This window comes from Lissotriton helveticus, chromosome 9, assembly GCF_964261635.1.
Source record: "Lissotriton helveticus chromosome 9, aLisHel1.1, whole genome shotgun sequence".
NCBI classification, from domain to species: Eukaryota; Metazoa; Chordata; class Amphibia; order Caudata; family Salamandridae; genus Lissotriton; species Lissotriton helveticus.
This window is the reverse complement of record NC_136070.1, coordinates 69,138,034-69,165,213: the sequence shown is the minus strand read 5'-3', so window position 1 is coordinate 69,165,213 and position 27,180 is coordinate 69,138,034. Positions and strand designations below refer to the sequence as shown.

Sequence of the window (27,180 nt, the reverse complement as noted above, 5' to 3'; positions counted from 1 at the left end):
GCCCTCAAAAACTGTGTCGCCCAGGGCATACCCCCCTGTAGCAACACCACTGCTTCTCAGGGTTGCAAATGAAAGTGGGTGATGTTGTTCTGGATTGGCCACAAGGCACCAAGGGCCGTATTACAATAAGAGCCCCAGGGACGCAACTGACATTTGCGCATGCTTTGCGCGCACCTGGGACACTTTGGTATTATGGAAGGGGCGCAGACGCTTGTGCATCTTCTTCTATAATACCGATAACACTGGCGCACTTAAAGCGCTAAAGCTGTCAACAGGGGGTGTTCCTTCATTTGCATAGGGGCGTACCCTATGCTAATGAGGGAATTCGTTTGACTCTACGCCCGCGCTATATTACAAAAGCAAGCGCATAGTCAAAGGAGCACTGACAGTGCGCCTTTTAAAATGTGGCGCACTGTCAGTAAGCCTCATAAGAGCAGCCCTCTGCAGGGGATCAAAGGGTCCATGGGGCCCCCCAGACATTCCCTCACAGGCGGCTGCAGTCACTGACTGCACCCGCCTGCAAGGGGATCTCTATTACCCTGTAAAAGTGCACTGTGAAAACACAAATCGGATGCTCCGTCTTTTCACATGAAGGGGCATCGCAAGTTCGTGGCTGCCTTGGGGCAGCGCATACATCATAATAGGGCGCAAACAATCACAATGCATAATACGGCTCCAGGTGGGGAAAGTGAAGAAAATATGGAGTCCTAGCTGACCTCCCATAAGAGAGAGAAAAAATGTTTCCAATTCTAAAGGACTTGCCCTGTACCCACACCGTGATATTATCTAACAAGGTCTTCTGATCTGTATGGGGTTTGCAGGAAACCAGATTGTAGCTTGTGTCCTGGTTTGGGAATGTTTAAACTGTATCATAACATGCTCTTCGGCCTTCACCTCTGACATCAGATCTAATTCCGGGTTTTTCAGATGCTTATGACCTCAAGGTAGCCACAGGACATTGCAGGCCCATAGCAGAAGTATAGCTTTGGGAAAGGGGCGTGGCCCGAGTAATGACAAAAATTCAGCTGGGCTTTTAGGAGAGCATGGAGTGGGCTCTGCTGAGAAAGTTTGTTAAATGAAACAGCCATTGTGAGTAAGAAACCTGACTCATACTATGGAATTTTATAAAGGGGGTCGCCTAACACATTTCAAGGAACCTTGTGACAAATCATATTTTTTAAAGCAGTTCAGTTCAGAACCAGAGGTGAAAGCTGGAAAAAGTTACAAATATTGTTATAAAGGATGACGTAGGGGGGTCTCCCTCAGGTATTATGTGGAAAAATGAACTGGACATGGTGCATTTTGTGTCAGGAATGTTGGTCAAACCATGGCAGCTAGCAAGACAGAAGTGCTGGTGGTGGGGCACGACAAAGGGCTCTGGAGTACGCAGTGGTGGCCGGCATCCATGGGCTTCACCCACACCCCTAAGTGGGTGGTAAAGAACCTAGGGATCTGTACTAGTCCAAAAAAAGGGGTTTTGAGTAACCAGGGATTGTCAAGGCGCTCTGCTAAAGTGGACGCAGTGGTTGAAGGAAGGAAAAGCTGTTGCTGTATGGTGCGGATGTATGTCGTTACTACGCATGCTTTTACAATGCATGCCTTTACCACGCAACTTTTACAACGCAAGTTGTTACAACGACTTGCGTTGGGGGGCGCTGGATAGTGAATAGTTTAATTTACTATTCCAACTCCAATCCCCGTGGATAGTAGGGAAGGTTTTGGATAGTAAATTAACCTATTCCCTATCCTACAGCGCCCCCCAGCGCAAGTTGTTGTAACGACTTGCGTTGTAAAAGTTGCGTGGTAAAGGTAGTGCGTGGTAAAAGTTGCGTTGTGAAGGCTGTTCCCCATATGGTGCACACAGGCGAGGGGATAAGTCCTGTAACTCCCCAATTGAGTGCGGGGAAAATCCCTCACAACATGAAATTCAAGCACAAGCCCAGGCACACATTAAATGGATAAAATGTTCTGTTACTGGAGACATATGAGACACATTTAAGCAAGCCAACAAATACCGAGATGATTTCTTGATGAGTTTGAATTTGTTCAGTCTTTAATTTCCAAAGCAAACCAGCCGACACGTGTTTCGGCTCATTAGGAACAATTTTTCCGCGACTTCCTCAGGGCTGGGAAAAATACAAGTGAAACGAAGAGACATATGTATCAAAAGGTAACTGAATATCAGTCTACATTTATGTCGTGACTCAGATCCTGTTTAATTCAAATCTCATTGGAGATAAAGAGAACCCAGAACTTGTACCTGTAATTAAAATTAAAAAGAAACCAACACACAAGTGCTACCAACTCGGATCATATACGGACAGTGATGGTGGAGGAACCACGGTGTGGAAATATAAAAACTGCTAGAGTGTGGCAACTTGGTACCATCCTAGCCACTCTAGACGTGGTAGCTTTGTACACAAGCATCAGCCCAGATCTAGGAATGCGCCCAATTACAAGACTTTAACAGAATAGACCCGCCACCTTGTGGCAACACACAAACATGTTAATTTCCATGATGGAACTCATTTTAAATAACAACTTGTTCATGTTTGGAACACACTGGTACAGACAAACAAGGGGGGTGGCCATGGGATCTAAATTCTCACCATCCTTTGTGAACCTGTTTATGGGTACTCTAGAGGCAGATCTTATTTGAGGCCCAAAAGGGGCTAACTGGATCGACTCCATTATTTTTTGTGGTCGATATATTGACGATTGCCTTCTACTATGGTCTGGCACAAAAGAACATCTGCAAGATTTTTTCACACACCTTAATGACAACACATGGGGGATGAAATTCACCATGGAATCAAGCACGACCAAGGTTGAATTCCTTTATGTCGAACTATATGTCAGACAGGATAAACTTCAGAGCAAGCTTTTCAGGAAGAAAACTGCTTGCAATTCAGTCTTGCATGCAGATAGTTCACACCCACCACACCAGATACAGGCAATACTCTATGGCGAGTTTCTAAGGGTCAAAAGAAACTGCAGTGAAGAGACTGAATTTGACCTTTGACTTAATTAAATGAAGGGGAGATTCCAGAGAAGGGGTTATCCAACTCCAATACTACATAAAGCTGAGAATAGACTTAAGAAAGTCAAGAGAGAAGACGCACTCAGGTCACATATCCCCACTAGACATGAGAAACAACCCGTACGCATGATCACAGATTTTAATGATTTATACCATTCAGTCAGGAAGAGCTTCACAAAACACTCGGGCATCCTACTAGCGGTGACTAGGGATGACTAGGGATCTGGTTTGACTCCACTCTTGGGTTTCAGGAGCATACAAAAAAGGTTACTGGTACCTGTTTTGGACTCCTACGGGGTCTGAGGCCCATATTGGGGTTCTTCAACCTAGCCACACATCAGTTGATTGTTCAGGCGACTATTTTGTCCCGACTGGACTATGCTAACTCTCCGGTGTTGGATCTAGCCCTGATCTCTTGACTGGGTGAGAGTATTCTGCTTAATTCAGAGACTCTGTCCCTCACTACCCCTTGTTAGGGTATACTCAGACATGAGTCCCTTGCTCATTGCACCATCAGGATTCAAGCAAGCCGGGCCGAAGACGGCTGTAATGCCAGAAACCGGTCCCCGGAAGCTTGTTTCCTTCCCAGTGTAAGAATTGGCTTTTGTAGTCTGGTCTGCCCTGTTCCCATGATGCACTGGGCCAGGGACAGACTAATTTGCATACAGCCAGGTTCTGAAACTGGGATGGTGCAATGAGCTAAAAAACGGTGTTGGATCTAGCCCTGATCTCTTGACTGGGTGAGAGTATTCTGCTTAATTCAGAGACTCTGTCCCTCACCACCCCTTGTTGTAAATATTTTTGTCCACCCCAAGCGTGGAAGGGTATACTCAGACATGAGTCCCTTGCTCATTGCACCATCAGGATTCAAGCAAGCCGGGCCGAAGACGGCTGTAATGCCAGAAACCGGTCCCCGGAAGCTTGTTTCCTTCCCAGTGTAAGAATTGGCTTTTGTAGTCTGGTCTGCCCTGTTCCCATGATGCACTGGGCCAGGGACAGACTAATTTGCATACAGCCAGGTTCTGAAACTGGGATGGTGCAATGAGCTAAAAAAACGGTGTTGGATCTAGCCCTGATCTCTTGACTGGGTGAGAGTATTCTGCTTAATTCAGAGACTCTGTCCCTCACCACCCCTTGTTGTAAATATTATTGTCCACCCTAAGCGTGGAAGGGTATACTCAGACATGAGTCCCTTGCTCATTGCACCATCAGGATTCAAGCAAGCCGGGCCGAAGACGGCTGTAATGCCAGAAACCGGTCCCCGGAAGCTTGTTTCCTTCCCAGTGTAAGAATTGGCTTTTGTAGTCCGGTCTGCCCTGTTCCCATGATGCACTGGGCCAGGGACAGACTAATTTGCATACAGCCAGGTTCTGAAACTGGGATGGTGCAATGAGCTAAAAAACGGTGTTGGATCTAGCCCTGATCTCTTGACTGGGTGAGAGTATTCTGCTTAATTCAGAGACTCTGTCCCTCACCACCCCTTGTTGTAAATAACTCTCTGATGTTAGGCACTAATAAGGCGGAGGTGAATCGCCTTCAGCGAGTCCAGAATGCAGCCGCCCGTGTCCTGCTTAGGCTCCCTAGAACCTGCTCCACGTCAGGCGCCTTGCGGCGCCTTCACTGGTTACCTGTTCCTAAGAGGATCGATTTCAAGGCACTCTGTCGTACCTTTAAAATTCTAAAACTCTCGTACCCAGAGATTTTATCTAATGTATTGGTCCCCTATGTCCCCACACACCAGTTACGCTCTGCTGAGCAATCCTTGGCTTTGGTCCCCGGGTGAAACGCCTCAGAGCGGGGGGTGGAGGGGGGGGGCCTTGCTTCCTTCTGACACTGCTATCAGCGCTGGGACGCCCCTTTGCTGGGGCAGCTGCGCGCTACATAAGCTTACTTAACAATAACAATAACTTTACTTACAACTTGGTAGTAATCTGGGGGTTCCCTCACAAAGGATGCAGGACGCATCAAATGCTAAAAGGTGCACATAATTGCTTTTGTTTTCCATCTGCCCTGGAAATTAAAGGAATTAATCTGGCAAGTAGCCAGTGTGGGGTGAGCAGGGTACAATATTCTTGGTAGTAGAGAGCAGCCCGACTGCTTGGGTGAAATGCAGTCTCGGAATCCATCACGTCACCACCATTTAGTAATCATTTCTGTGATGCAAACTAGGTGCAAAGTGTTAGTATAATTATCTGCCCATAAGCGCAGCACAATGATTAGGGGGTCACACCAATAAAACTGCATTGCTACTCAGAGGAACACTTCTTACGCAAGACTATCGAAAGATTGACAGGAAAAAATAATACAAATCTAAACTTTTGCAATTCAATTTCCATGCAGCGCTATGATGCCAGTTCATAGCTCAATGTGCTATATTAGAAGGAGTGTTACTAATGAACTCCAAGTAACAAAAGGATCTCTGTGACAAAAGCAACATTCAACTGAGCTAGCTACATAAAATACTAATCTATGATCTGCATGTCATACGTTGTGCTTTGCAGCAGGAACATTATCCCTCCATGCTACTATATCATGGGTCATGCTGCACACACAAAGATCTCTACAGGCTGCTCCTGTCTCAGGGGCGACCCCTTGACCTTGACGCCCGGTGCGATGGCACCTGTCGCACCACTCGAAAGCCAAGTTTGCCCGCTCCCCTGGTTTGGTAGGAAAGAAATTCATCATTGAGGTGCAGTGGTCCCAGCACACTGCAGGGCCCCGGTGCCACTGTACCTGCTGCACTATTATTAGCTACACCCCTGAGTGGTAGACTAAAAGCCCTGCATCCCAGTCTCACTGCACTTGCTACACCATTGCACCTGCTGTACTATACATCAATGACGGGGCGACGGTGTTCATTCTGCTTGCTTATAGCGCTTTAATTCCCTAAAGCCACTTAAAGCTGCTATCGTCGAACAGAATGAGAAGCAGTGGACACTTGAAAGATGGAAGGGCTCTGAGAAAATAATGTGAAGTAACTTTTTATTATAAATAGAGTTGGTTCCTATTAACAAAAAAGATCAGAACTGGAACAAAGTGAGAGCCAGCAAATTGTTATCATACATGTTACTCATTCATACTTTGAACTTTGAAGTGTTTAAATTGTTTACCAAACTCAGATTTTCAGCTCAGGCTTGCTTAAAGGTTTGGAATAGTTCATTGTTTTGGAACTGCTTGCTTTTATTATGCAGTAAACATGTCTCGGTTTAACTTGAATACTTTCATTCAAGGTTATAGATATTTGAAATGAGCTATTTCACTTGATAGCAGGCCTCTTGACCTTTCACCCTGACTGCTGCCAAGAGAGTTTTGGGTAGGCCAAAAATCAAGATAGATTGTCCAGCAGCTCATGGGGCCTTTGTGGCTAGGCCCTGGTACACCACACTCTCAAAATGCACTTCCTCTTTCCTTTGGCTTGTCCACTACTGTCAGGGCTGGACTGTAAGCCAACATCAGCCTTGACAAACATGTTTAAACCAGCTTCACACTGCAGAAGGCCTGGACTGGAAATAGTTCCCTGGGTCATGATGGGGTCATTGCAGGCCATCCTGCTCTGAACTAAGCCCCCTGGCCAGTAGCCCAGCCAGGAACTGCCTCAGTGACAAAATGACCAGCCCGACCCTAACCAAGGACAGCACTGAAAAGAGACCTAATTTTTCAAGAAATGCATGCAAGCATCCTCCTTCAAACTTCGCTAATGTGGCAGAGTGCTTAATTTGTTCTGGTGTCTTTAGGCACTCATTTTTTGGGACCAGGACGTATTTTTCATAATCAGACTTTCACCCAGAGGGAGAAATGGGGCAGATGGAGAAAGAAGGAGGAATTAAAATAAAGAAAACAGTGAAAAATGGAAAAAGCAGTTATGAAAAGAACCTGCAAGAGTGAGTGAAACAGATCGGAAGTGTTAGATGGTGCCAGGAAGTGATGTGAGGCAGAATGATGATCCGGCAGCGGGTGGGGTATTGGACAACCCGGGCATTCGACAGCGCCAGTGGATGACTCCTAAGAAAACATTGGAGCCCTTGCAATTTTTTTTATTAATTAGTCTCTGGCTGCAGGCCAATCTTCAGTGGACATAGGCAGTGCAACTGATGTAACCATGGCTATCATTGAATTTGACTTGTAGTAAATGGCTTTATCCCAAGCACACGGAGGCCTGTGTCAACAGAACTACACAAAGATGCACAATGGATTAAATCCTTCCACCTGCAGGTCCCAGGGCCCACAGTGACAGCATCACCAGAGAATCAGGATGCCAGCTGTGCAAAGGTCTACCTACATTACTGGCCCTCAGAACCCCAGCCCCATACAGGGGTGTAATATAGTCAGTGAGAATTGGGGTGTGCATCTTAAATATCCCAGCTAAAAATGCAGTGGGTCGCAAGGTGAAGGGGGAGATGACCAAGGTTCACAATGGACTATTCCCATGAGGAGCAGGGTCAGTATTAATTATTGAGCCTCTGTTTATAGTGGCACAGTGGGCAAAAAACTAGATGGGTTTGAATACCACCTGCTTTCTCCATGCATGCTCTCAACGAAGTCTAAGGATATATTTCCCGCTCACCTTCCACTCACACAATACACCGCACTACCAGGGAACTTGACACATTCCTCCTGATATCTCCATATTCCAAAACTAGTGCTTAATTTGTAAAACAATAAGTGCAGGGGCTTTCGTCAGGAGGCCACTTCAGCTTGCACTACACATTGCCCCCGCCAGCGATGCCAATGATAGTAACAACACAACTACTAACATCACACTCCTACAAGTGTGACCATTTAGGACTATTCCCAGCCCCCAAAGCAATAAGAATGGGTGGCAGGTAATGGTAATTTTAATGTATATTGAGTGAATAATTAACTGTTGTTGTGGTCATCTGTAAATTTACCAGACAGCGCCACCTTGTGGCAGACTCTCACAAACTCCAGTGTTGACTGTGAGGTTCCGGTGCCGAGCACCGGAAACAACCAGATCAAATTAAGCACTGCTTGCTGGACAATGTTGACTTTTCCTCACCCTTTTTCTTCCTAACTTTCCCCAACCACTTTTATCTCTTTTCACAACTTTTTCTTCATCTTTGTTCTTTTTCAGTAGCACTTTGAAAAATGGAGCTGTTTCTGAAAAATCTTGCTGGTTTACACTTTAAGTGAAATTCCTTGAAATCAGAGAACCTGCAATCTCATCATTCTCCGTAGACCCCTTCCCCCGTGAGGGGGCCATCAGGGAGTACACAGGTTCAAATTATACCCCAGGGTCCCTCCAGGAGTGGCTCCCATCACCCTCGGTAGCCCCCACTTTGAAGTAGTCCTCCCCGAGTTCCTAAGCTCTCTGTAATAGGCAAGTGCTGGAACTGGAAAAAATGTACTCTGGCAACCCATACATTGGGGATCACGTTGTGGCAGCGGGCATGGGTGGAGGCATGGGGGGACGGAGTCTTGAAAAGAAGAGTCTGACAGTTAATTTATAAAAAAAAAATAAACTGCTGCTAAAAGATTGACAACAAGAACAAACATGACTTTAAATTTGTTCTGGCTTACTTTATTGGTCACAAAGAGGCTGCATTTAAAATATCTTATGGGCTAAGAGATCTTTGTGTGCCCAGTAAATTTCGTGGGAATATAATTATGGTAAAATGGTTAATGTAATTGCTGGAGAGATCTGTGTTTTTTCTACTCACCGTTTTGACTCAAAATAATGCTGACAGCTAACGTGTCTTGTAAAGAGCAAATCGTGTAACATGCAGATCACAGATTTTATTTTATTTAGATAAGTGGGTTATTGCTTTTGGCACAGAGATCCTTTTGTTATGCATTGCTCTCATAGAGAGCCGTATCAACAACTGGATTCCACATCCAGTGACCCCTTGCTATGGCGTACCAGCAGTGGGTAACAGAACATGTTAGCTAGTGTTGCTATGTTGTTAAAGCAATTTCAGGATGCTCTGGTTCGGCTCTCTCAGAATAGGCCTGCGCAGTGTTCCTGTGACCAAAAACCTATGCCGCGCTAGGTGGAGTTCCACAAGCGGCGGAGCACATTAGGTAGCACCGTTCACGCTGATTTTTAGTGCCGAGTGTTGTCCTTCGCAGGCAAATCAGCACGAACTGCACTGTGCGCAGCACAAGAGGGCGCAGCTCCTTCCTGCCGCTCAAGTAGATTTTCTTCTCGAGCTGCAGCTTCTTCAACGCAACCATCCGCGACCGCCCCTGTTGAGAAATCTCGCTGGGAGGTGGTATAGGGTTGGATTTTCCTCGTTCGCGCTTGCCAACTTAACATTGGCAAGCGCGAGTGAGGAAAAGACTCCGCTCTGCGGAGAAGAGTTTTTCAGCACTGCGAGTCCTCCGTGGACTGGGGAAAACTTTGCAAACTCGACAAACAGAGCGGAGTTCACAGCCAAGACCTATCTCAGAACACATAAAAGGTGATGGGAGGAATCCGTGCACTAAGTCCAACCACTGGTATTCGCTCAAAGTCGCAGTCCAACCCATCGTTCTTTTGCCTACTATGCCACCTTCAGATTAGAACCAAGCATATGCAAATCAGTATTGGTCTTGATCTAATAGGAACAGTCCTGCACAAACTGCCAAGTCAAGTCTTCTCTGAACTGGAACACAAACAAGTCAAGACCAGTTTTGCTGTGGTCGGGGCTCATCAGCCAAGTATAACTTGGTTCCAGTAGCAGCATGAATAATGGGCCCACGTCTGGGCATACGATTAGCCACTTAGGGCATTACATCGAACACAGGGAGAAATTGTGCAATAAGTCTAACCTCTGGCAATCACTGCAGGAAGCATTCCAGCGCATTGTTCTTGTACCCACTATGCCACCTCAGATTAGACCCAGCCATATGCAAATCAGCTTTGGTGCAGATCCATTAGAAACAGTCTAGCTCGAACTGCCACATGCAGAGCTAAGCCAGAGTCTTACTATATGCAACAATGTGTGTGGTTAAGTGTCAGTAAGTGATTGAGACTGAGTGAGAGTGACTACAAGTGAGTGACTGAAAATAGCTGCGTGTTAGGGAGTGTGACAATCACTAAGTAGGAATGAGAGTGATGATGAGTGAAAAAAGAGTTATAATAAGAGGAGTGCATGTGAGTATGAGTAACAAGGGATGACTGAGTCAGAGTGGATTTGAGTGCATGCAGGTGTGTGTGAGTCAGAGTAAGTGATAAGTGACAGTGAGTAGGAATTATGGAGTGAGAGTAAAAGGGAGTGGCAATGAATGATCCACTGCAAGTTAGTGAAAGTAAATAGGTGAAAGTGGCAATGATTGTTGAGTTACTAAATGTGAGGGTGAGTAAGAATGTGGTGTTATGCTTGGGAGTCTGCTACTTGCACTAGCATAGTGAAGGTAATTTTTGTGTTGTGGGAACCCACATATCCAAAAGAAACAATTGATGGACGGAATGCTGGACAATGCAAACATTCGCCCCATTCACAAGGATCTGGGTTTAATCCATCATTCTTTTGCTTACCACACCACCCCAGTTTGGACCCAGCCATATGCAAATCAGTATTGACCCTGTTCCTTGTGGGAACAGTCCAGCCTGAACTGCCAAGCAAGGTCCTCCCTGGACAGCAAACAAGCATCCTGGGACCGGTTTCAGGGCCTCACCCTTTATCAGCCAGGCTAGCTTGAATCCAGTGGTGTAGTGAGCACGGGACCCACTTCTCGGCATACCCTTCCCACTTAGGGCGACATATGCAAAAGAAACAATTGATGGACGGAATGCTGGACAATGGAGGAACCCATGGCAAACACTGGTGCTCATAATCCCCCTTTTGTACCGCATAATCTTTAGCATGACATGACAAAATACCAGCAGTTTGGAGGTAATTCTTGGCATAAACTGGTGCTTGAAAACTACATGTAATTAGTACTTAAGGCTGTTCTTGAGGTAATGGGAAAACAATTGTGCGGACAAAATATTGTGTCGAGGATATTGAGGGCAAAAATATTGTGAAAGTAAATTTTGATAGTTAAGCAAAGCTTTACTATATATAACTCCACATATATGTGCATTGTCGATATATATGTTGAAAGTACGCAGATGTGGAGTTAAGTATAGTAAATCTATACCCATCTGTTTGCACTTACTTTCTCGATACTTTGGTCTCTGATATTTTTGACACGATTTTTTGTCCAAACAATAGTTTTGCTTCTGATATTCTGTCCGTGAGCCAGAACATTGGAGTTAATTCATGTCATGAGGGAGGTCAAACGCGGCATATGAGATGGGAGAAAACATGATAAATTGCTGGTCTCAGACTCAGGTAATTGTTGACATAAGGGTCACCTATGGTATAAGGAGTGCATCAATGGCAAAATTCTGGCTGTGTATTATTGTGTGTATTTTTTGGCCTAAGGCCTGTAACAAAATGCTCAACCTAGCACTATGGAGGTTATTTTTGACACACTGCGGAATCCATTGGACATTTAGAAAAAAATAGGTCAAATCCTGGGGAGCGTCATATTTCATTGGCTCGGCACACTATTAAAAGTTTTGAATATTTAAGTTGTGTCATTTCAGAGCCTATTGCATTTTAACAAATTTTTCTAACAGTTGTGCTTTGAAATGCAGTATTCAACCCCATTTTTTTTCAAAAAAGTATTCTGGGACTGGACCCCACGAACTACCTTAAAAGAGGTCTGACTCACTTGCTCGACTCACTTGCAACTATTCAGGGTTGCTCTTATGAACCAGAACTTTTAAAATAATGTCAGCACCCTAATGTAGACGGTCTAAGATACAGACATGGGTACATGTTGTGTTGCTATGTTAATCAGTTATATGTCACTTTTATTATGATCATAAACACCAAAGGGAAAGAAAGAGGCAATATATTGGGCTCACGCCTGCCTCTAGGAAAAACACTCAAAAGCACAGACTTAGTGTGAGACCATCTGGATGTCTCCATATTGCTAGTTTGTGTGCTCCTATCTACCTACTGCTAATATCCCTACAGAAGAATGAGCAATTCCAAGAATTGGACGAGGTAGGCTCACTCATATAATGTGACATGCTCCATAATTTGCTGCCTCGTCCCATACTGGTGAGATGGTACTACCAACGCGGACTCGACCTCGGGGGAGGCTAACCTGAGGGAGTTCATAGAAATTATTATTTTTCTCTGTATAACATACTTAGATCCAGGACAGCATTTCCTACCCTTCCTACAGGCTTTTTTAGAACGAGGTCGAGGGCGGGGAAGATGCAAAAACAGGGACCCCAGGGTATCCTGGAACGAGCAAGCGACAGAACATGTTCGAAGAGAAAGCGATTCCTCTTTTACATCAGAAGAGAGTAGAAACTGTTAAGGGTCAGAGGGGGTCCTCTGATGGATCCTCAGACATTACCAACAAAAGAGCCCGGGGGAAAAGGAACTATAGACAGGACCCTTGACCTTAACGGCCTTATAACTCTGGGGATGTTATTGCCCCACAATAGGGATGGCCACCATGTGGGTTTCCACAGTTCCCACCCCAACAAAGCTTCTCATGGCAACCAACACGCTTTCTACAGTCTTTTTTAGAAAGAGGTCGAGGAAGGGGAAGAGGGAAAAACAGGGACCACAGGGTATCCTAGAAAGAGACAGAACAAAGACCAGCGAATACGAGAGATCCACAACCAGGGACCAGCAGGAGTAATCAGATAATATCATTAACGTACCCTCCAAAATACTAACTGACTCCCAGAAACAATATTGAATAGGGGTTTGGGTTTTGTACCCACACCAAGAAATGATCCCTTTCAACTAAAGAAGGAAATGGTCAACTTCTTTCGGAAGATTAGACTACAAATCTTTTTCTCTACCCATGAGCCTACGGGTGACGATAGTGGGATGAAAACCAATACGATCCTCCATTAAAAAAAAATCAACCTTTACACCTACCATTCAACAGTTACCACCAGAAGGGATGTATGACGTTACAACGCATGCTTTTACCACGCATGCTGTTACAACGCAAGTATTACAACGCAAACCTTTACAACGCATTACACTTGGGGGTGCTGGATAGTGGATAGTTGAATTTACTATTCAACTCCAGTCCCCGTGGACACTAGGGAAGGTGATGGATAGTAAATTAAAACTATTCCCTATCCTAGAGCGCCCCCCAGTGTAATGCGTTGTAAAGGTTTTCGTTGTAATACTTGCGTTGTAACAGCACTGCGTGGTAAAAGTTTTGTTGTAAAGGATGTTTCCCACCAGGGGTGGCCGCCTTTGAACAGACAATCAATGTAGGTCTAGACTCTTTGAGGAAGGTTAAACAGGATACATTCCAATAGTTCAGCAAGGCAAAGCAAAAGGCCCCAAGGGAACTAAGAGAGAACACCACTGTGATTATAAAAGCAGCAGATAAAGGGGGTGGGATAGTCATAATGCCTAAAGCCACGTATCACACCGAATGCCTGAGACTCCTTGGTCATACTCTACATTATAAGAAATTGAGAAGAGATCCCAGCCCGACATCATGGGCAAAATCTCCTTTATGATCAAAGAAGCCCTGGACAATGGCTGGGTGATCGAGAAGTCTGATTGTTTCGAATATAAGATCAGCCCTCGAACCACTGTCACAATTTTGAGATTACTTTTTGAAACCCTTAGTAACTCAGATGACCTCTTACTTGAATAACACAAAGGACATACTAAAGAAACTAAAAGATATATCCTTTGAATCAGGCAACGGACTGCTATTAACCCTAGATGTGGAATCATTGTACACAAACATTCCCCAAGAAGCCTACCTAGAAGTAACAGAACGCCTATTGAATCCTAGACAGGCAAATAAAATGACAAAAATGACACCTGCAGAATTCATCCTTGACTGCACGCACATGGTCCTCACGAGAAATGTCTTTGAATAAGAAATACATTTCTTCTTGTATACCCATGGTACTACCATGGGGAGCACCTGTGCCCCCAGTCTGGCCTGTTTGTACATTCACAACTTCAAAACTGAATGCATCTATAGAGGATGATAATTTATGTCTTAGACAGATGAGGTTGTGGAAAAGATACATCGATGAAATCCTGGGGAGCTGGAGAGGCATCAGGCAGGAAGCAATCGAGTTTGCAGAATGGGTCACCAGTTTGGACCCATTTCTGAGATTCACCATGAACATGAGGGATGTGGAAATGCCATCCTCGGACCTGCGTATATTTCATGAAGGGTGTGTCTTGAAGACTGAGATTTGCTATTAACCCACGGATAAAAACAGTCTACTACGATTTGAGAGGTTCCACCCCCAAGCACTAAGAGAAGGCTTACCCATAGGTCAATTCCTAAGACTCAGACGAAATTGCACCGATATTGAGAAGTACAGACAGAAATACTAAGCAGATAACTATGAGAAAGGAACAACCCAGAGAGAACTATCACTAGGGCAAGAAAGAGAGCCATGAATAACAACTGGGATGCCCTGCTGGGCACCTAAACAAAACCAATACGGGAGTCAAGACCTATTTGTGTAACAACTTTTCCCCCCATTTACCATCTCAGTCACAAAACTGGTTACGAGACACTGGGGCATTCTAACCTCTTTTGAAAATTGCACAATCTATGTTCTCCTTAAGAATGAGCCAAAATGTACGTGTTGCACTGCTACACACATGCCCCAAGAAAAGAACGGTAGAGATCCAAAGGTCCCTATGGGAAACTCCAACACCAACGGGCCACCAACCCTGCGGTGGATGTGGGGTTCGTCAGTTTACGAAGAAATGCAGACCCATTCATCTGGGCCTGGCCACCCCATGGGTGTTAAAACATCTAACAAAACTGCATTTCCAGTCTCATTGTATATGTCCTAATAGGTCCTTGCAAGCTCCTATACATTGGTGTGACCACTAGGAAGATACGTGTTCACAATACTAAACATAGAAGCACAATAAGGTGTAGGAGAGACGATACAAAATTGATTAGACATGTTATTGAACACCAACACAATGTTGACGACATTGAATGGTAAGTGATTGAGAAATTGGAACAAAGGCATACAGATATGAGCAAGGCACTGTTGAAATAGGAACAGCGCTGGGTGTTTCGCCTCCATACTGATACCCTAGGACTAAATGATGAAATCCCATGGGGAGCCCTGGGTTCTTAAATGACATTAAGGTTCACCACATGGGTATGGTCCTCCTCCACCCAGTTCACAGACCTGTTTTTTCTTTCTTTCTTCTCAGATAGACCTGCCATAACCTTTGGGCCCGACTACAAGACTCCATTTCCCATGATCCCTGGTAGAGATGGTAGTCGGACACTGGGTCTCAAAGGGAGGAGCCTTGTGCAACTGACACAGCTACGGTGCTCCTATCATTGTCGTCCACTCCCCCTACGGGCGGGGCCGGCGCGCCGTACTGCGATTGGCTTGTGATAAGGACCGTGGCTCTGTAGTTTTTAAAATTTTGAAATCACGTGACCACTACAGGGTTCATGGGCGCATTTCCTTATATGTATCTAATTTTGAGAATTTTGTATTGTAAATTTTGTGTACGATTTTTGTCTTCTTTGGCTTATTTGGATTGACGAATCTGTGCTGTCTTTTCTTATGTTTGTTTCTTCTTTCTCTCTGATGTGTACATCACATTCACTGTTCCTCATCTTGTTAAGGGGGTTCCTTCAATGTTGATGTTTTCAAGATATTTTTATATATACTTGTGATATCAAAAAATTAATTTATAAAAATTATTTATAATTTTTGATAATAAATTTTGAAAAATAACTGGTCTACGGGACATGTGTAGTTTTGGATGTAACACCTTTCTTTAAAGTGTGTATTAGGGAGATGTACTTATTGTTTTTTTTTGTACTTCAGGGTTCACACCCATACAACCGTCGATTCCCAGCCAGAACTCCACACCTCCCCAATACCGGGCTTTGAACGCGTTACGTCCCAACGCAGGTGGGACAGTGGGACTCGTAACCAAAAATACGGCTGATAATTCAGATAGCAGGCGGATAGTCTAGCCCGGGCAGCCCACTTACCTTTAAATAGAAACAGGTGCTGCTACCACCCCAATGGTACCCGTCAGCTGTTCGATGGGGCACAGTAGGATCGTTGGGGCGCTCTACCTTGACATATTAAGTGACATATTGTCGATCCCATTAAGGGTGCAGTGCCCATAGGATATGGGATACTGCAATAACTTGTGAAAGACCTGAGGTGGTTATCAAGTGCACTCAGTAAGCCCTTGGGGACAGCATATTTACTCACTGTCTCCAATTCCATAGTTTCTATCCCTCCTTTTCGTTGTATTATTATGTGAAAACACCTATCAGAGTGTGACTATAGGAGGCACACACCCAGAACAGACCATGAGGCAAATGGCCCTCTGGCATTAGGTAAACAAATGGCTTAAGTATCCGCACTGGGATTATTTATGGCACGCCTCCCCCCAACGTTTTATCACTTGTGCGTGCATGCATTAAATGAACGTGTTTATGTCACTTGAGCCACGTTTGCTATTGTTTTTACAATGTTGTATTTAATGTGGAGAATTGTCATTGTGCATTTTCTCAGGATACCATCGCAAGTGAAATTCAGAATGTTATGGTTACCAATACTAGTTGTCCTACTACCACTGCTATATATTTGTTTTCTCTTTTCCCTGACTAGGTATTAACCACTGGTGATTGTTTGAAGAGAGGTGGGTCCTCTCGAATTATTTTGTTGTATGCTTCACTATAATTTTATAAGTGTTGGGATACATATATCCAGCCCTGATGACTGCCTAAGACCATTTTAGCCTCTAGTAGAAGGGCAGAAACATGTTGGCATGACAACTCAGCGGTATGTAAGGGTCATAGCAACCATGTTCGTCTTCTGAGATTACCTTGTGGTACTGTTTAGTCAAGCCTGGGATACCACCTGAATAAAGGATACTTTATAGGACTTTTATTATGATGTCATCAAGGTTACGGTCATGTGACATGATCTCCTGTGAAAATTCTGGATCCAAAGTAAGATGATGTCACTACCAGTGATATCGTTAATATCAAGGGGGATGTGATGTCACTTCCGCTACCCTAGGCATTTTGATGAATTGACACCCATGTTCCAGATCCCAAAAATTAACAAGTTAAAACCTGTTAGAGTAAAAACACCACTCCGCGACACAACTGCCGGACTCCCAGACACAACTGCCAGACTTGGAAAAGGAGACTTTTTCAGGGGGACTAACCTCATCTCTGTATCCAACCCACGCTCAATCACGGTCAGACTAAACTTGTGACTTTTCCCCGGCCTAGCGTTACCAGATGACCTCGAGTGGTGATTTGCGCTTTTAGGCGCAATACGTACCTAAATCTTTGAAACTGCATATCTCCAGTTTAACTGATTGAATTTTGTTTATTTATGGCTGCATGAAATAAAAATTATGCGTACAAAAACTAATCTCATATGGATATTCAGTAAAGCATGAAAAAGAGTGGAGTATTTTACCCTAAAGAAGAGGTCTTCAAATTTGGGGGGGGTAGACTCCCCCTGGCGGGCCTTGAATTGACCTGGTGGGGGCGGGGCACAGCCAAGAGAACCCCCATGCTCAAAACACTGCTGTGTTTTTGCTGCAAAAAATAGAGTGGCAGTGAAGCACTCTGTAACGGGCCATCAGTGAAAGCTCATTCACTTACGGAAGAACACTGTGTATGAAACAATTAAATAAATTAGGCCCATATGTCCGAAACTTCCATTGTGCTCTAAATAGCGAATCCTAAGAAATTGCTATTTAGGTAATGCCAAATGGAATGTTCGGAATTTGAGACTTCCTAATAGCGATTCCTATGCAGCAGCAATCACTATTAGGGGAAATCGCAAAATTGGAAATGCAGAACCCTTTGTACTTCTGGGCCCAAGGCATCCCTTCTATGAACTTTAAAAATAAGTGGTGCTAGTATAAAGCGCTCCAATGCCCTCGGGCCACGGCGAACTCTATATGGAACTGCTTAAACAGCATTTGGGGACCTTTATTGAAATTGCACGTGGTTCCAATTGGATTGGATTCTATGGTAATAGCATTTGCTAAATGCCCATTTTGCATTCAGGAATTGCTATGCACAAGCGCTCAGGAAATCGCAAATAGAAATCCTGATTTGCGATTTCCTATTTTGGTAATCGCAAAGTGCGATTTCTACTGGCTATAAATCGCATTTTCTGATTTCGTTTTTCCCTTTGTACATATGGAAATGCTATTTAGCATTTCTTAACGGCCAGAAATAGCGATATAAGGCCATATGTATCAACAACCTGATTTGCAATTCTCAAATACCGATTTTTTAGAAATCGCTATTTGAGAATCGCAAATAGGGATGTATGTACAAAATCACAATTTTTTTGCGATTTCTTAGTATTCCTTAATTGCGATTCGCAAATTGCGAATCGCAATTAAAGAATACTTTCCCATTCATTTCTATGGGCCAGGAGGCCCATAGGAATGAATGGGAAGTTATTCTCAATTTGCGATTCGCAATTTGAGAATCGCAAATTGAGAATAATGTCAAGGGTACAGGGGTGTCCATAGGACACACTGTTGCACCCCTGTTGCACCCCTGAAATGAGCTTGGGTGCACATGTGGCGCATATACATGCCCAAGGGCACGTATGTGCTTCACATTGCACTTTGAAAAATGCACAAAAAGTGCATTTTTCAAGGAATTCGCAAATTACCACCAACTTGAAGTTGGTGGTAATTTTTTGCGATTCCTTAAGGCCAATTTGCATTTTTTTAATGCTTCTTACATTGCATTTAAGGAATCGCAAAATTTGCGATTCCTTAAATGCAATCGCAAAACAAGGAATCGCAAATTTTGCGATTCCTTATTTTGCACGCAGATTTCTTTCATACATATACATAGAGTGTGTCCCTTAACAAATGCTAAATAGCTTTGTACATATGGGAGTGCACTAAGTAGCAAATAACGCAGTGAGTGCCTCCACGTTTTTAAAATATTTCATCGAAATAGTTACTATATTATGTCATACTTAACAGAATTTACATATTTGTAGCTGAAGGATCTATTTTTAGATAGATAAATTACTCTCTAATCTAGGCTACGCAACGCCCACCAACAGATGGCAGGTATATTCGAGGGTCATTAGTGCAGCAGGTGCAGTGACACCGGGAATCAGTATCTGGAGAGTCTTCTTTCACTAAATAAGAGGACATGAACACAGTTTCCCTATTTGCAGTACTGGCTGTGCGCCCCCACCCTAGCTAACCCCCTGCATATGTTAGCGCATTCCTCCGCCTTGTGTGCGCAATCATGTCTCGCTTACACCTAAAAGTCTATCCCTCAAATGCCGATTGGTTGCTCGATCGCCCTAGTAACGAAATACCGTGCTTTGGTCACGTGCAATGCCCACGGCTGGTCTTCCCTCAGCTCCTCAGCGGCTCATACGGTAGGTCGCGCAAGGCCTATCGGGAGTTGTAGTTCATGCTCCTGTTCACAGGGATAACAGAGAAAGTGCATTTTTAGGGGGGTTATTTATCAATGACAGGAGGTTCCCTGCTCAGATACACCCAGGACGCGCCCGCAGGGCCCGTCCATCGCCTATGCGCGTGCAGAACACAAAATGTCCATATCCTTCACCTCTGCGTAAAAAGGTACCTTGTTTCTGCTCGTAAAAACGCTCGCGCTAGACCCCAATATTATATATTATTAACTATGTTGCTCTCTGCTAGTGGCTACTACGCATTTACTCAAGGAAAAGGAAACACGTGAAAACGTGCCGGCGGGTGGATGCTGAAATGTACTGATACGTGGCGGGGCATTGGGGGAAAACTACGGGATTGTCACGCCAAATGCGGTGCACCAGCTCACCCTACCCAACATGCACACACTGGACCCCAGTATGGTACACCCCCTCTGTAGCACCAGCCCTGCCCTCCTCCGAACAAACACACATCGGACACAAAGTACTTTAAAAAAATCTATCAAAAAATCTATTAATCGGGCACGCACGCGCGAGCTGGGGGGACCAATAAAGGCCACGCTCGCATCCCACCTGCACGTAGACAAGACACCCCCTCTTCTGATAGCCTGTGCGTGTACACACAGTGCAGTGTTTCACCTCAGCTCTGCGCGTGTACACAAAGTGCAATGTTTCATTCCAGCTCTGCACGTGTGTACAAAGTGCAATATTTCATTCCAGCTCTGCCTGTGTACAGAAAGTGCAATGTTTCACCTCAGCTCTGCACGTGTATACGCATTGTAGTGTTTCACCCCAGCTCTGCGTGTGTACACACACACACCAATGGTTCACCTCAGCTATGCACGTGTACACAAAGTGCAATTTTTCACCTCAGCTCTCCGTGTGTACACACAGTGCAGTGTTTCACCTCAGCTCTGCACGTGTACCAAAGTGCAATGTTTCACCTCAGCTCTGCGCGTGTGCACACAGTACAATGTTTCACCTCAGCTCTGCACGTGTACACAAAGTGCAATGTTTCACCTCAGCTCTGGGTGTGTATACACAGTACAATGTTTCACCTCAGCTCTGCACGTGTACACAAAGTACAGTGTTTCACCCCAGCTCTGCACGTATGCCCGCAGTGTAGTGTTTCACCTCAGCCCTGCGCATGTACAAACACAACAATGGTTCACCTCAGCTATGCACGTGCATGAGGTGAAACATGCAGTGCAGTGTTTCACCTCAGCTCTGCACGTGTACACGCAGTGTAGTGTTTCATCTCAGCTCTGCATGTGTACACGCAGTGTAGTGTTTCACCTCAGCCCGGCGCATGTACACACACACAACAATGGTTCACCTCAGCTATGCACGTGTACATGCAGTGCAGTGTTTCACCTCAGCCCTGCACGTGTATACAAATTGCAATATTTCACCTCAGCACTGCGTGTGTACACACAGTGCAGTGTTTCACCTCAGCTCTGCCCGTGTACAAAAGTGCAATGTTTCACCTCAGCTCTGCGCGTGTGCACACAGTACAATGTTTCGCCTCAGCTCTGCACTTGTACACAAAGTACAATGTTTCACCTCAGCTCTGCGTGTGTACACACAGTACAATGTTTCACCTCAGCTCTGCACGTGTACACAAAGTGCAATGTTTCACCTCAGCTCTGCACGTGTACATGCAGTGTAGTGTTTCACCTCATCCCTGCGCATCTACACACACAGCAATGGTTGACCTCAGCTATGCACATGTACATGCAGTGCAGTGTTTCACCTCAGCTCTGCACGTGTGCACACAGTACAATGTTTCACCTCAGCTCTGCGCGTGTTCACGCAGTACAATGTTTCACCTCAGCTCTGCGTGTGTACACACAGTACAATGTTTCACCTCAGCTCTGCATGTGCACACAAAGTGCAATGTTTCACCTCAGCTCTGCGTGTGTACACACAGTCCAATGTTTCACCTCAGCTCTGCACGTGTACACAAAGTGCAATGTTTCACCTCAGATCTGCACGTGTACATGCAATGTAGTGTTTCACCTCAGCCGGCGCATGTACACACACAACAATGGTTCACCTCAGCTATGCACATGTACATGCAGTGCAGTGTTTCACCTCAGCTCTGCACGTGTACACAAAGTGCAATGTTTCACCTCAGCTCTGTGCGTGTGCACACAGTACAATGTTTCACCTCAGCTCTGCACGTGTACACAAAGTGCAATGTTTCACCTCAGCTCTGCGCGTGTGCACACAGTACAAAGTTTCACCTCAGCTCTGCGCGTGTACATGCAGTGCAATTTTTCACCTCAGCTCTGTGTGTGTTCACACAGTACAATGTTTCACTTCAGCTCTGCATGTGTACACATAGTGCAATGTTTCACCTCAGCTCTGCACCAGTACACACACGCAGTGCAATGTTTCACCTCAGCTCTGCACGTGTACACACAGTACAATGTTTCACCTCAACCCTGTGCATGTACACAAAGTGCAATGTTTCACCTCAACTCTGTGCATGTACACAAAGTGCAATGTTTCACCTCAGCTCTGCACCAGTACACACACGCAGTGCAAAGTTTCACCTCAGCTCTGCACGTGTACACACAGTACAATGTTTCACCTCAACTCTGTGCATGTACACACAGTGCAATGTTTCACCTCAACTCTGTGCGTGTGCACAGTGCAATGTTTCACCTCAGCTCTGCGCCTATACACACACGCAGTGCAACATTTCACCTCAGCTCTGTGCGTGTGCACACAGTGCAATGCTTCACTTTAGCTCTGTGTGTGTACGCACAATGTGATGTTTCACGTCAGCTCTGCGCGTGTAGAAAGTGCAATCACCCCAGCTCTGCACGAGCACACACAGTGCAACGTTCACCTCCCCTCCGTACTGCACCCGTACACACAAGCAGTGCAATGTTTCACCTGAGCGATGTGCATGTACACACAGAGCAATGTTTCACCTCAGCTCTGCGCGTGTACACACAGTGGAATCACCGCCAGCTCTGCACGTGTACACATGTTTCACTTCAGCTCTGCATGTGCACACACAGTGCAATATTTCACCCTAGCTCTGCACGTGTACACACAATACAATGTTTCACCTCAGCTCTGCGTGTGCACACACATCGCAATGTTTCACCCCCAGCTCTGCGCGTGCACACACAGTGTAATGTGACACCCCCAGCTCTGCCTGGGCACACGCCGCCACGCTTTAAATATCGTTAGCTCCCTAATCCTCTCTTGTTGTGTACCAACACAGGCTCCAGACAGCATCACTTCCACAGTACTCCTCCAGTGCGCATGCGCCCCGAGAGCCGACCTGCTTCCCAATGTGCGCCTTACAACCGGCAGCATCACAGCTCCGGCTCCTCTCTGCTCCTCGGCGTACACACCCAGCAGCAATATAACCCCCCCCCCCCCAGATCGACGTCAGAACTCAGCGAATAACTGGATGAAAACTGCGGAGCAGGGTCGGCCTCTCGGCGCTCAGCGGGGAGGGGTGGTGGGGGGAGGGAGCGTTTATTTAATCAGAGGGGTCTGGGGATGCCTCTTTATGCGTCCCATTGGACGCTCTTTAGCGCCTCTATGGGGATTTCACGTGCGCGGCGCTAATGGGACCACTGCTGACATGTTAGTCGTTTTTTTTTAGCATCATTTAATCTACGTCTTAGGGCGGTGATTTGATGTGGCTGCGGCCCGCACGTCACAAGTTCCACTTTCAACCCAGTGAGGTGGTTCTGTAGGTTAAGTTGATACTAAAATCGGCGTGCGTCCTGCACGGCATGAGTTAATTTGTGTCACACAAGTGTCCACTGAAACAGTCACCTCCAAAGTCGATACACTGAACGCAGTCAAGCCGGCGTCCCACACCTGTTAGTCACAGCCTTTAGTCTCTCCGCATGCATTGCAATAGACGCTATGTTTTAGCGCCTCCGGTTTCGAGGGATTTAGGGGCAAATTCACAAGCCCCTTGCGCCACTTTTGCGTCATTTTTAACATGGAAAAAATGAAGCAGAAGTGGCGCAAGTGGCTTGTAAATCTGCCCCTTAGTTCCTCCAACACAGTTTACGCATCAATACAGATGTGAGTTTGGTGCCAGTGATCTTACGTGGATGGTAACTAAGCCCACTATGTTAAGCGCTCGCTGCTGAGGTGTGCGCGCAATCTTCGGGTCTCGGCTGGCAATCTCGATTGGGCTAACTCACCTTTCATCCTTTCAAGGCCGAAACATTCAGCCAAGTGACAGGGGCAACTGTGTTATGTTATGCGTTATGCACATGATAAAGTAGGCTATATAAAATATGTTATCAATTGCCAATTGGATAATTTAGATGTCTCAGCTCTGGCTGCAGCTGACGAGTTCTCCAGGGGTCGAAAAACGAGCGCAAAGAAGCCGTTACATTTAAGGTGCACGCTTTACAAGGGATAGCAAGCTACGAACATTCAACAGCAACATATTAATACATTGCAACAATATTAGCGCCCCTCCCCCACAAAAATGCCCATGCTGTCACCGGTCCTGCTTTTTTTTAGGATGAGGGGGTAGGGGTGGACATAATTGGAGAGTCCCTGTTTTTTAGTACATTATAGAAAGGTTGCCATTGCATGTCAACTGTCGGTTCATTTGCTTACACATCTCCAAAACACACTCAATGCATTTTTGCACCTGCTTTTAAGCCTTATACATGTTCTCCCCCAAGCGCCATAGTGTGTCCTGCCAACCCCTCCCCGCCTACCCATGGCCCACTCTCTTCCCCGTGCATCCCCCCCTCCCCCTTTACCGCCCCCTGAGACGGATTAACTCTGCACAAACGCCACTGTCAGTCACAGGGGAGTGGCGGTTCCCAGTGGATGCTCCGTGCGCCTGCTGGTGCTACCTGCCTGCTCTGTGCAGATGTGAACACACACATTTCTGCCTGCTCACACGTCCGTCACACACATACATAGCAGCCTGTTCATTCCCTGACACGAAAACAGCAATTAGAGAACCCCCTCTCGGTGCAGTGTTAGGGGTCCACGTCTCATTACCTTAGCAACCGCAGGCTTGCCTCTCTCCGCCGACAGTCCTCCTTGGCGACCGGGGATGCCTAGACCATGGCAGCCGGGCAGGGGCAGCTTCCAGGGGGCAGGGGAGGGGAGCGGGCTGGGTCAGAGAGCTGCCGGGCCGGAGGGGTGGCGAGGCAGCGAGCGCGCAGGCATGGTGCCGCCTCCGCTGGGTTCGAGGGAATGCGATGCTTCTGTGCGCCTGCTGCTGCGCCGGGGCTGTGCACAGGCACACACGGCTGTGGCACGGGAGGGGAGAGCGCACGAGCTGGGTGGGGGGCGGGGCACGAGCCAGGGGGTAATAACTTAAGTAGATGCCGGGATGGAGGCGGTGGCGCACAGGTCCGGGGGTCGACAATATTACTCCCGAGGGGCGAGGCGGGATAGTAATCGGAAGGGTGGGCGTTCCAGGGACCCAGATGTGGCGACTGGCAGGAGCCCCGGAGGAGGAGGTGTGAAGGGTGGAACTTGGAGGAAGCGAAGGTGAGTGGGGTGGGGTGTGAGTACCGAATAGAGAAGGCACTGGGGGGGGGGGGGGGGGGGTTAAAGGCTTGCTGTAGACGAGGCAAGTGCCGAAGGTGGGGGAGGGGAGCTGAGGGTAGAGAGGGTACTAGGGCAGGAGTCCAGGGGGAAGAGCACTAGAGCAGGTGTGCAGTGGAAGGGGTCAGGAAGATGGTAAGGAGGGGCAAGAACACCGGTTGTAGAGCGGGGGGGGGGGGGGGGGCGTGGCAGATAGCAAAGTTCCGGGTGGTGGGGCAACTAAAAATGGGAAGATGGGGGTTTCGCGCAAGTGCCCAGGATGAAGGCGCCCGCAAGTGCGGGGGCGGGCAGGAACTCACGGACAGAAAGCAGAAGTGAGGGGCAATAGTCGAAGAAGGCAGGGGCAACAGTCGGTCGGGGAGGGGTTGGGGGCATCATCCCAAGGAGAGCGGGGAACACAGAAGGTATGAGGTCAGGGTACCGCAGAGATGCTGCAATAGCTCAGTGGGTTGGCGGCCAGAGCCGAGGGGAGAGGCAGCCAGAGCGCAGGAGAGAGGGGCAAGTGCGGTCCAGCGGCGCCCGAGGCAGGAGAGGCGCTGTCATGAGCTGCTGCCGCCGCCGCCGAGGCTGTATTCCAATGCAAGGGCTCTGCCAGCGGCGCGAGCGCTCAGCAGCGCCCCCTTCGCGCGCACAGCGCATCGCCCCAGCTCTGCGTCGCGCGCACCCGAACCACGGAGCAGGGATTGGCGCAAACTGCGCGGAAGGTGCGCGCTCGGCGCAGCGGAACCACTGCGTAGGTATTGGTGCAGGCTGCGCAGACAGTGCGCGGTAGGAGGACCTCAACAACGGCGCGGGGATTGACGCAGGCTGCTGCTGACCGTGCGTGCGCGCTCTGTGCACCTGTTCGAGGTCCAAGATGGGCGCAGCCTCCAAAGACAGCAATATCTGCACATCCGTGCTCTCCTGCGGGAGCGAGAAGGAGTGTGGGGTTGGGTGGAGTGTGTGGGGTTGGGAATGGACCCGTCCTGCGTGGACATTGCGCGCTCTGCGCACCTGTTCGAGGTCCAGAGTGGACACAGGCTCCAGAGACCGCGCGCTCTGCACATCTGTGCTCTCCTGCGGGAGAGTGATGTAGTGTGGGGTTGGGTGGAGTGCGTGTGGGGTTGGGAATAGAAACGTCCTGAAACTGCGCACCTGTTCAAGGTACAGGATGGGCACAGCCTTTACACACGGCGCGCTCTGCAATTCTGTGCTTCCCTGGGGAGCGTGGTGGAGTGTGGGGTTGGGTGGAGTATGTTTTGGGGAATGGACACGTCCTGCGCGGGCAGTGCGCGCTCGGCGTACCTGTTCAGGGTTCAGGAAGGGCCCAGCCTTCGCAGATAGCGCGCTCTGCACATCTGTGCTCTCTGCCCTCTGTTTTGCCTTTTCTACTGTTTTTTTTCTGGCCTCTTTTTTGCCTTTTTATGCTAGTTTCTTCCCTCTCCCACCGTTTCCTCAAGACCCGGCTTTCCTACGGATACCTCGCATCCCAGCGGTCAGATACCCCAGCGACACTCTCTCCAAATGCTGATTGATTGAACACATTGGGAAATCACAACAAATTAGAAAATTATGTAATTGCTCGCAGGGTCGAGTGTTGCAACCTTCTCACAACCTTTCGAGTGGTAGTATTGAAGATGGGGCGCAAGGCCCACCTGCCACTGGGCGCCGTTTGTTTCGTAGATGGCTTTCTTTGGCAACGAAGTACAATCCAGAATTAGAAGAGATAAACGACCCCATTCAATGACCCACCTTCACCGCACCCAGCTCTTAACTCACACTCAGTGCTTCAACCCGCTGTAACTGACCACAACTAGTGCATTCCACTCTCGCATCAACAATTACACTCACTCACACCATCCATTCCACCCAAGCGCTCCTCGGCCCACACCACACATAGCTGTGGTACACACACCACGATGTGTATTATGTATTTGTATGTTTTCATTTATACACCACACATGCATATGTATCTGTCACATCAAAGCAGTAAATGTTTGAGGCAAAATATGCGTCTTTCACTCTTAAATGTTCTATAATAAAATACAAAGTAAGGAAAAAAGGTTACTTTAAGAAGCAATTAATTGCTGTTAGAATTTATATTTACATTTCACCAATTTGTAGTGTGTATAAAGTCGAATGCATATATTTTTTATATATTATA

General features: G+C 46.7%; 1 protein-coding gene across 2 annotated transcripts in view; it reads right to left on the bottom strand.

Annotated features, from left to right (window-relative positions):
* RGS6 (regulator of G protein signaling 6) overlaps nucleotides 1–25,597 on the bottom strand; it is a 1,203,707-nt gene extending 1,178,110 nt beyond the window's left edge. For both annotated transcript variants that reach the window (XM_078659475.1, XM_078659476.1), the window contains exon 1: nucleotides 24,483–25,597. The gene's annotated coding sequence lies outside the window, so the exon portion shown is untranslated. The remainder of the gene's footprint in view (nucleotides 1–24,482) is intronic.
* Between the last annotated feature and the right edge of the window lie 1,583 nt (nucleotides 25,598–27,180).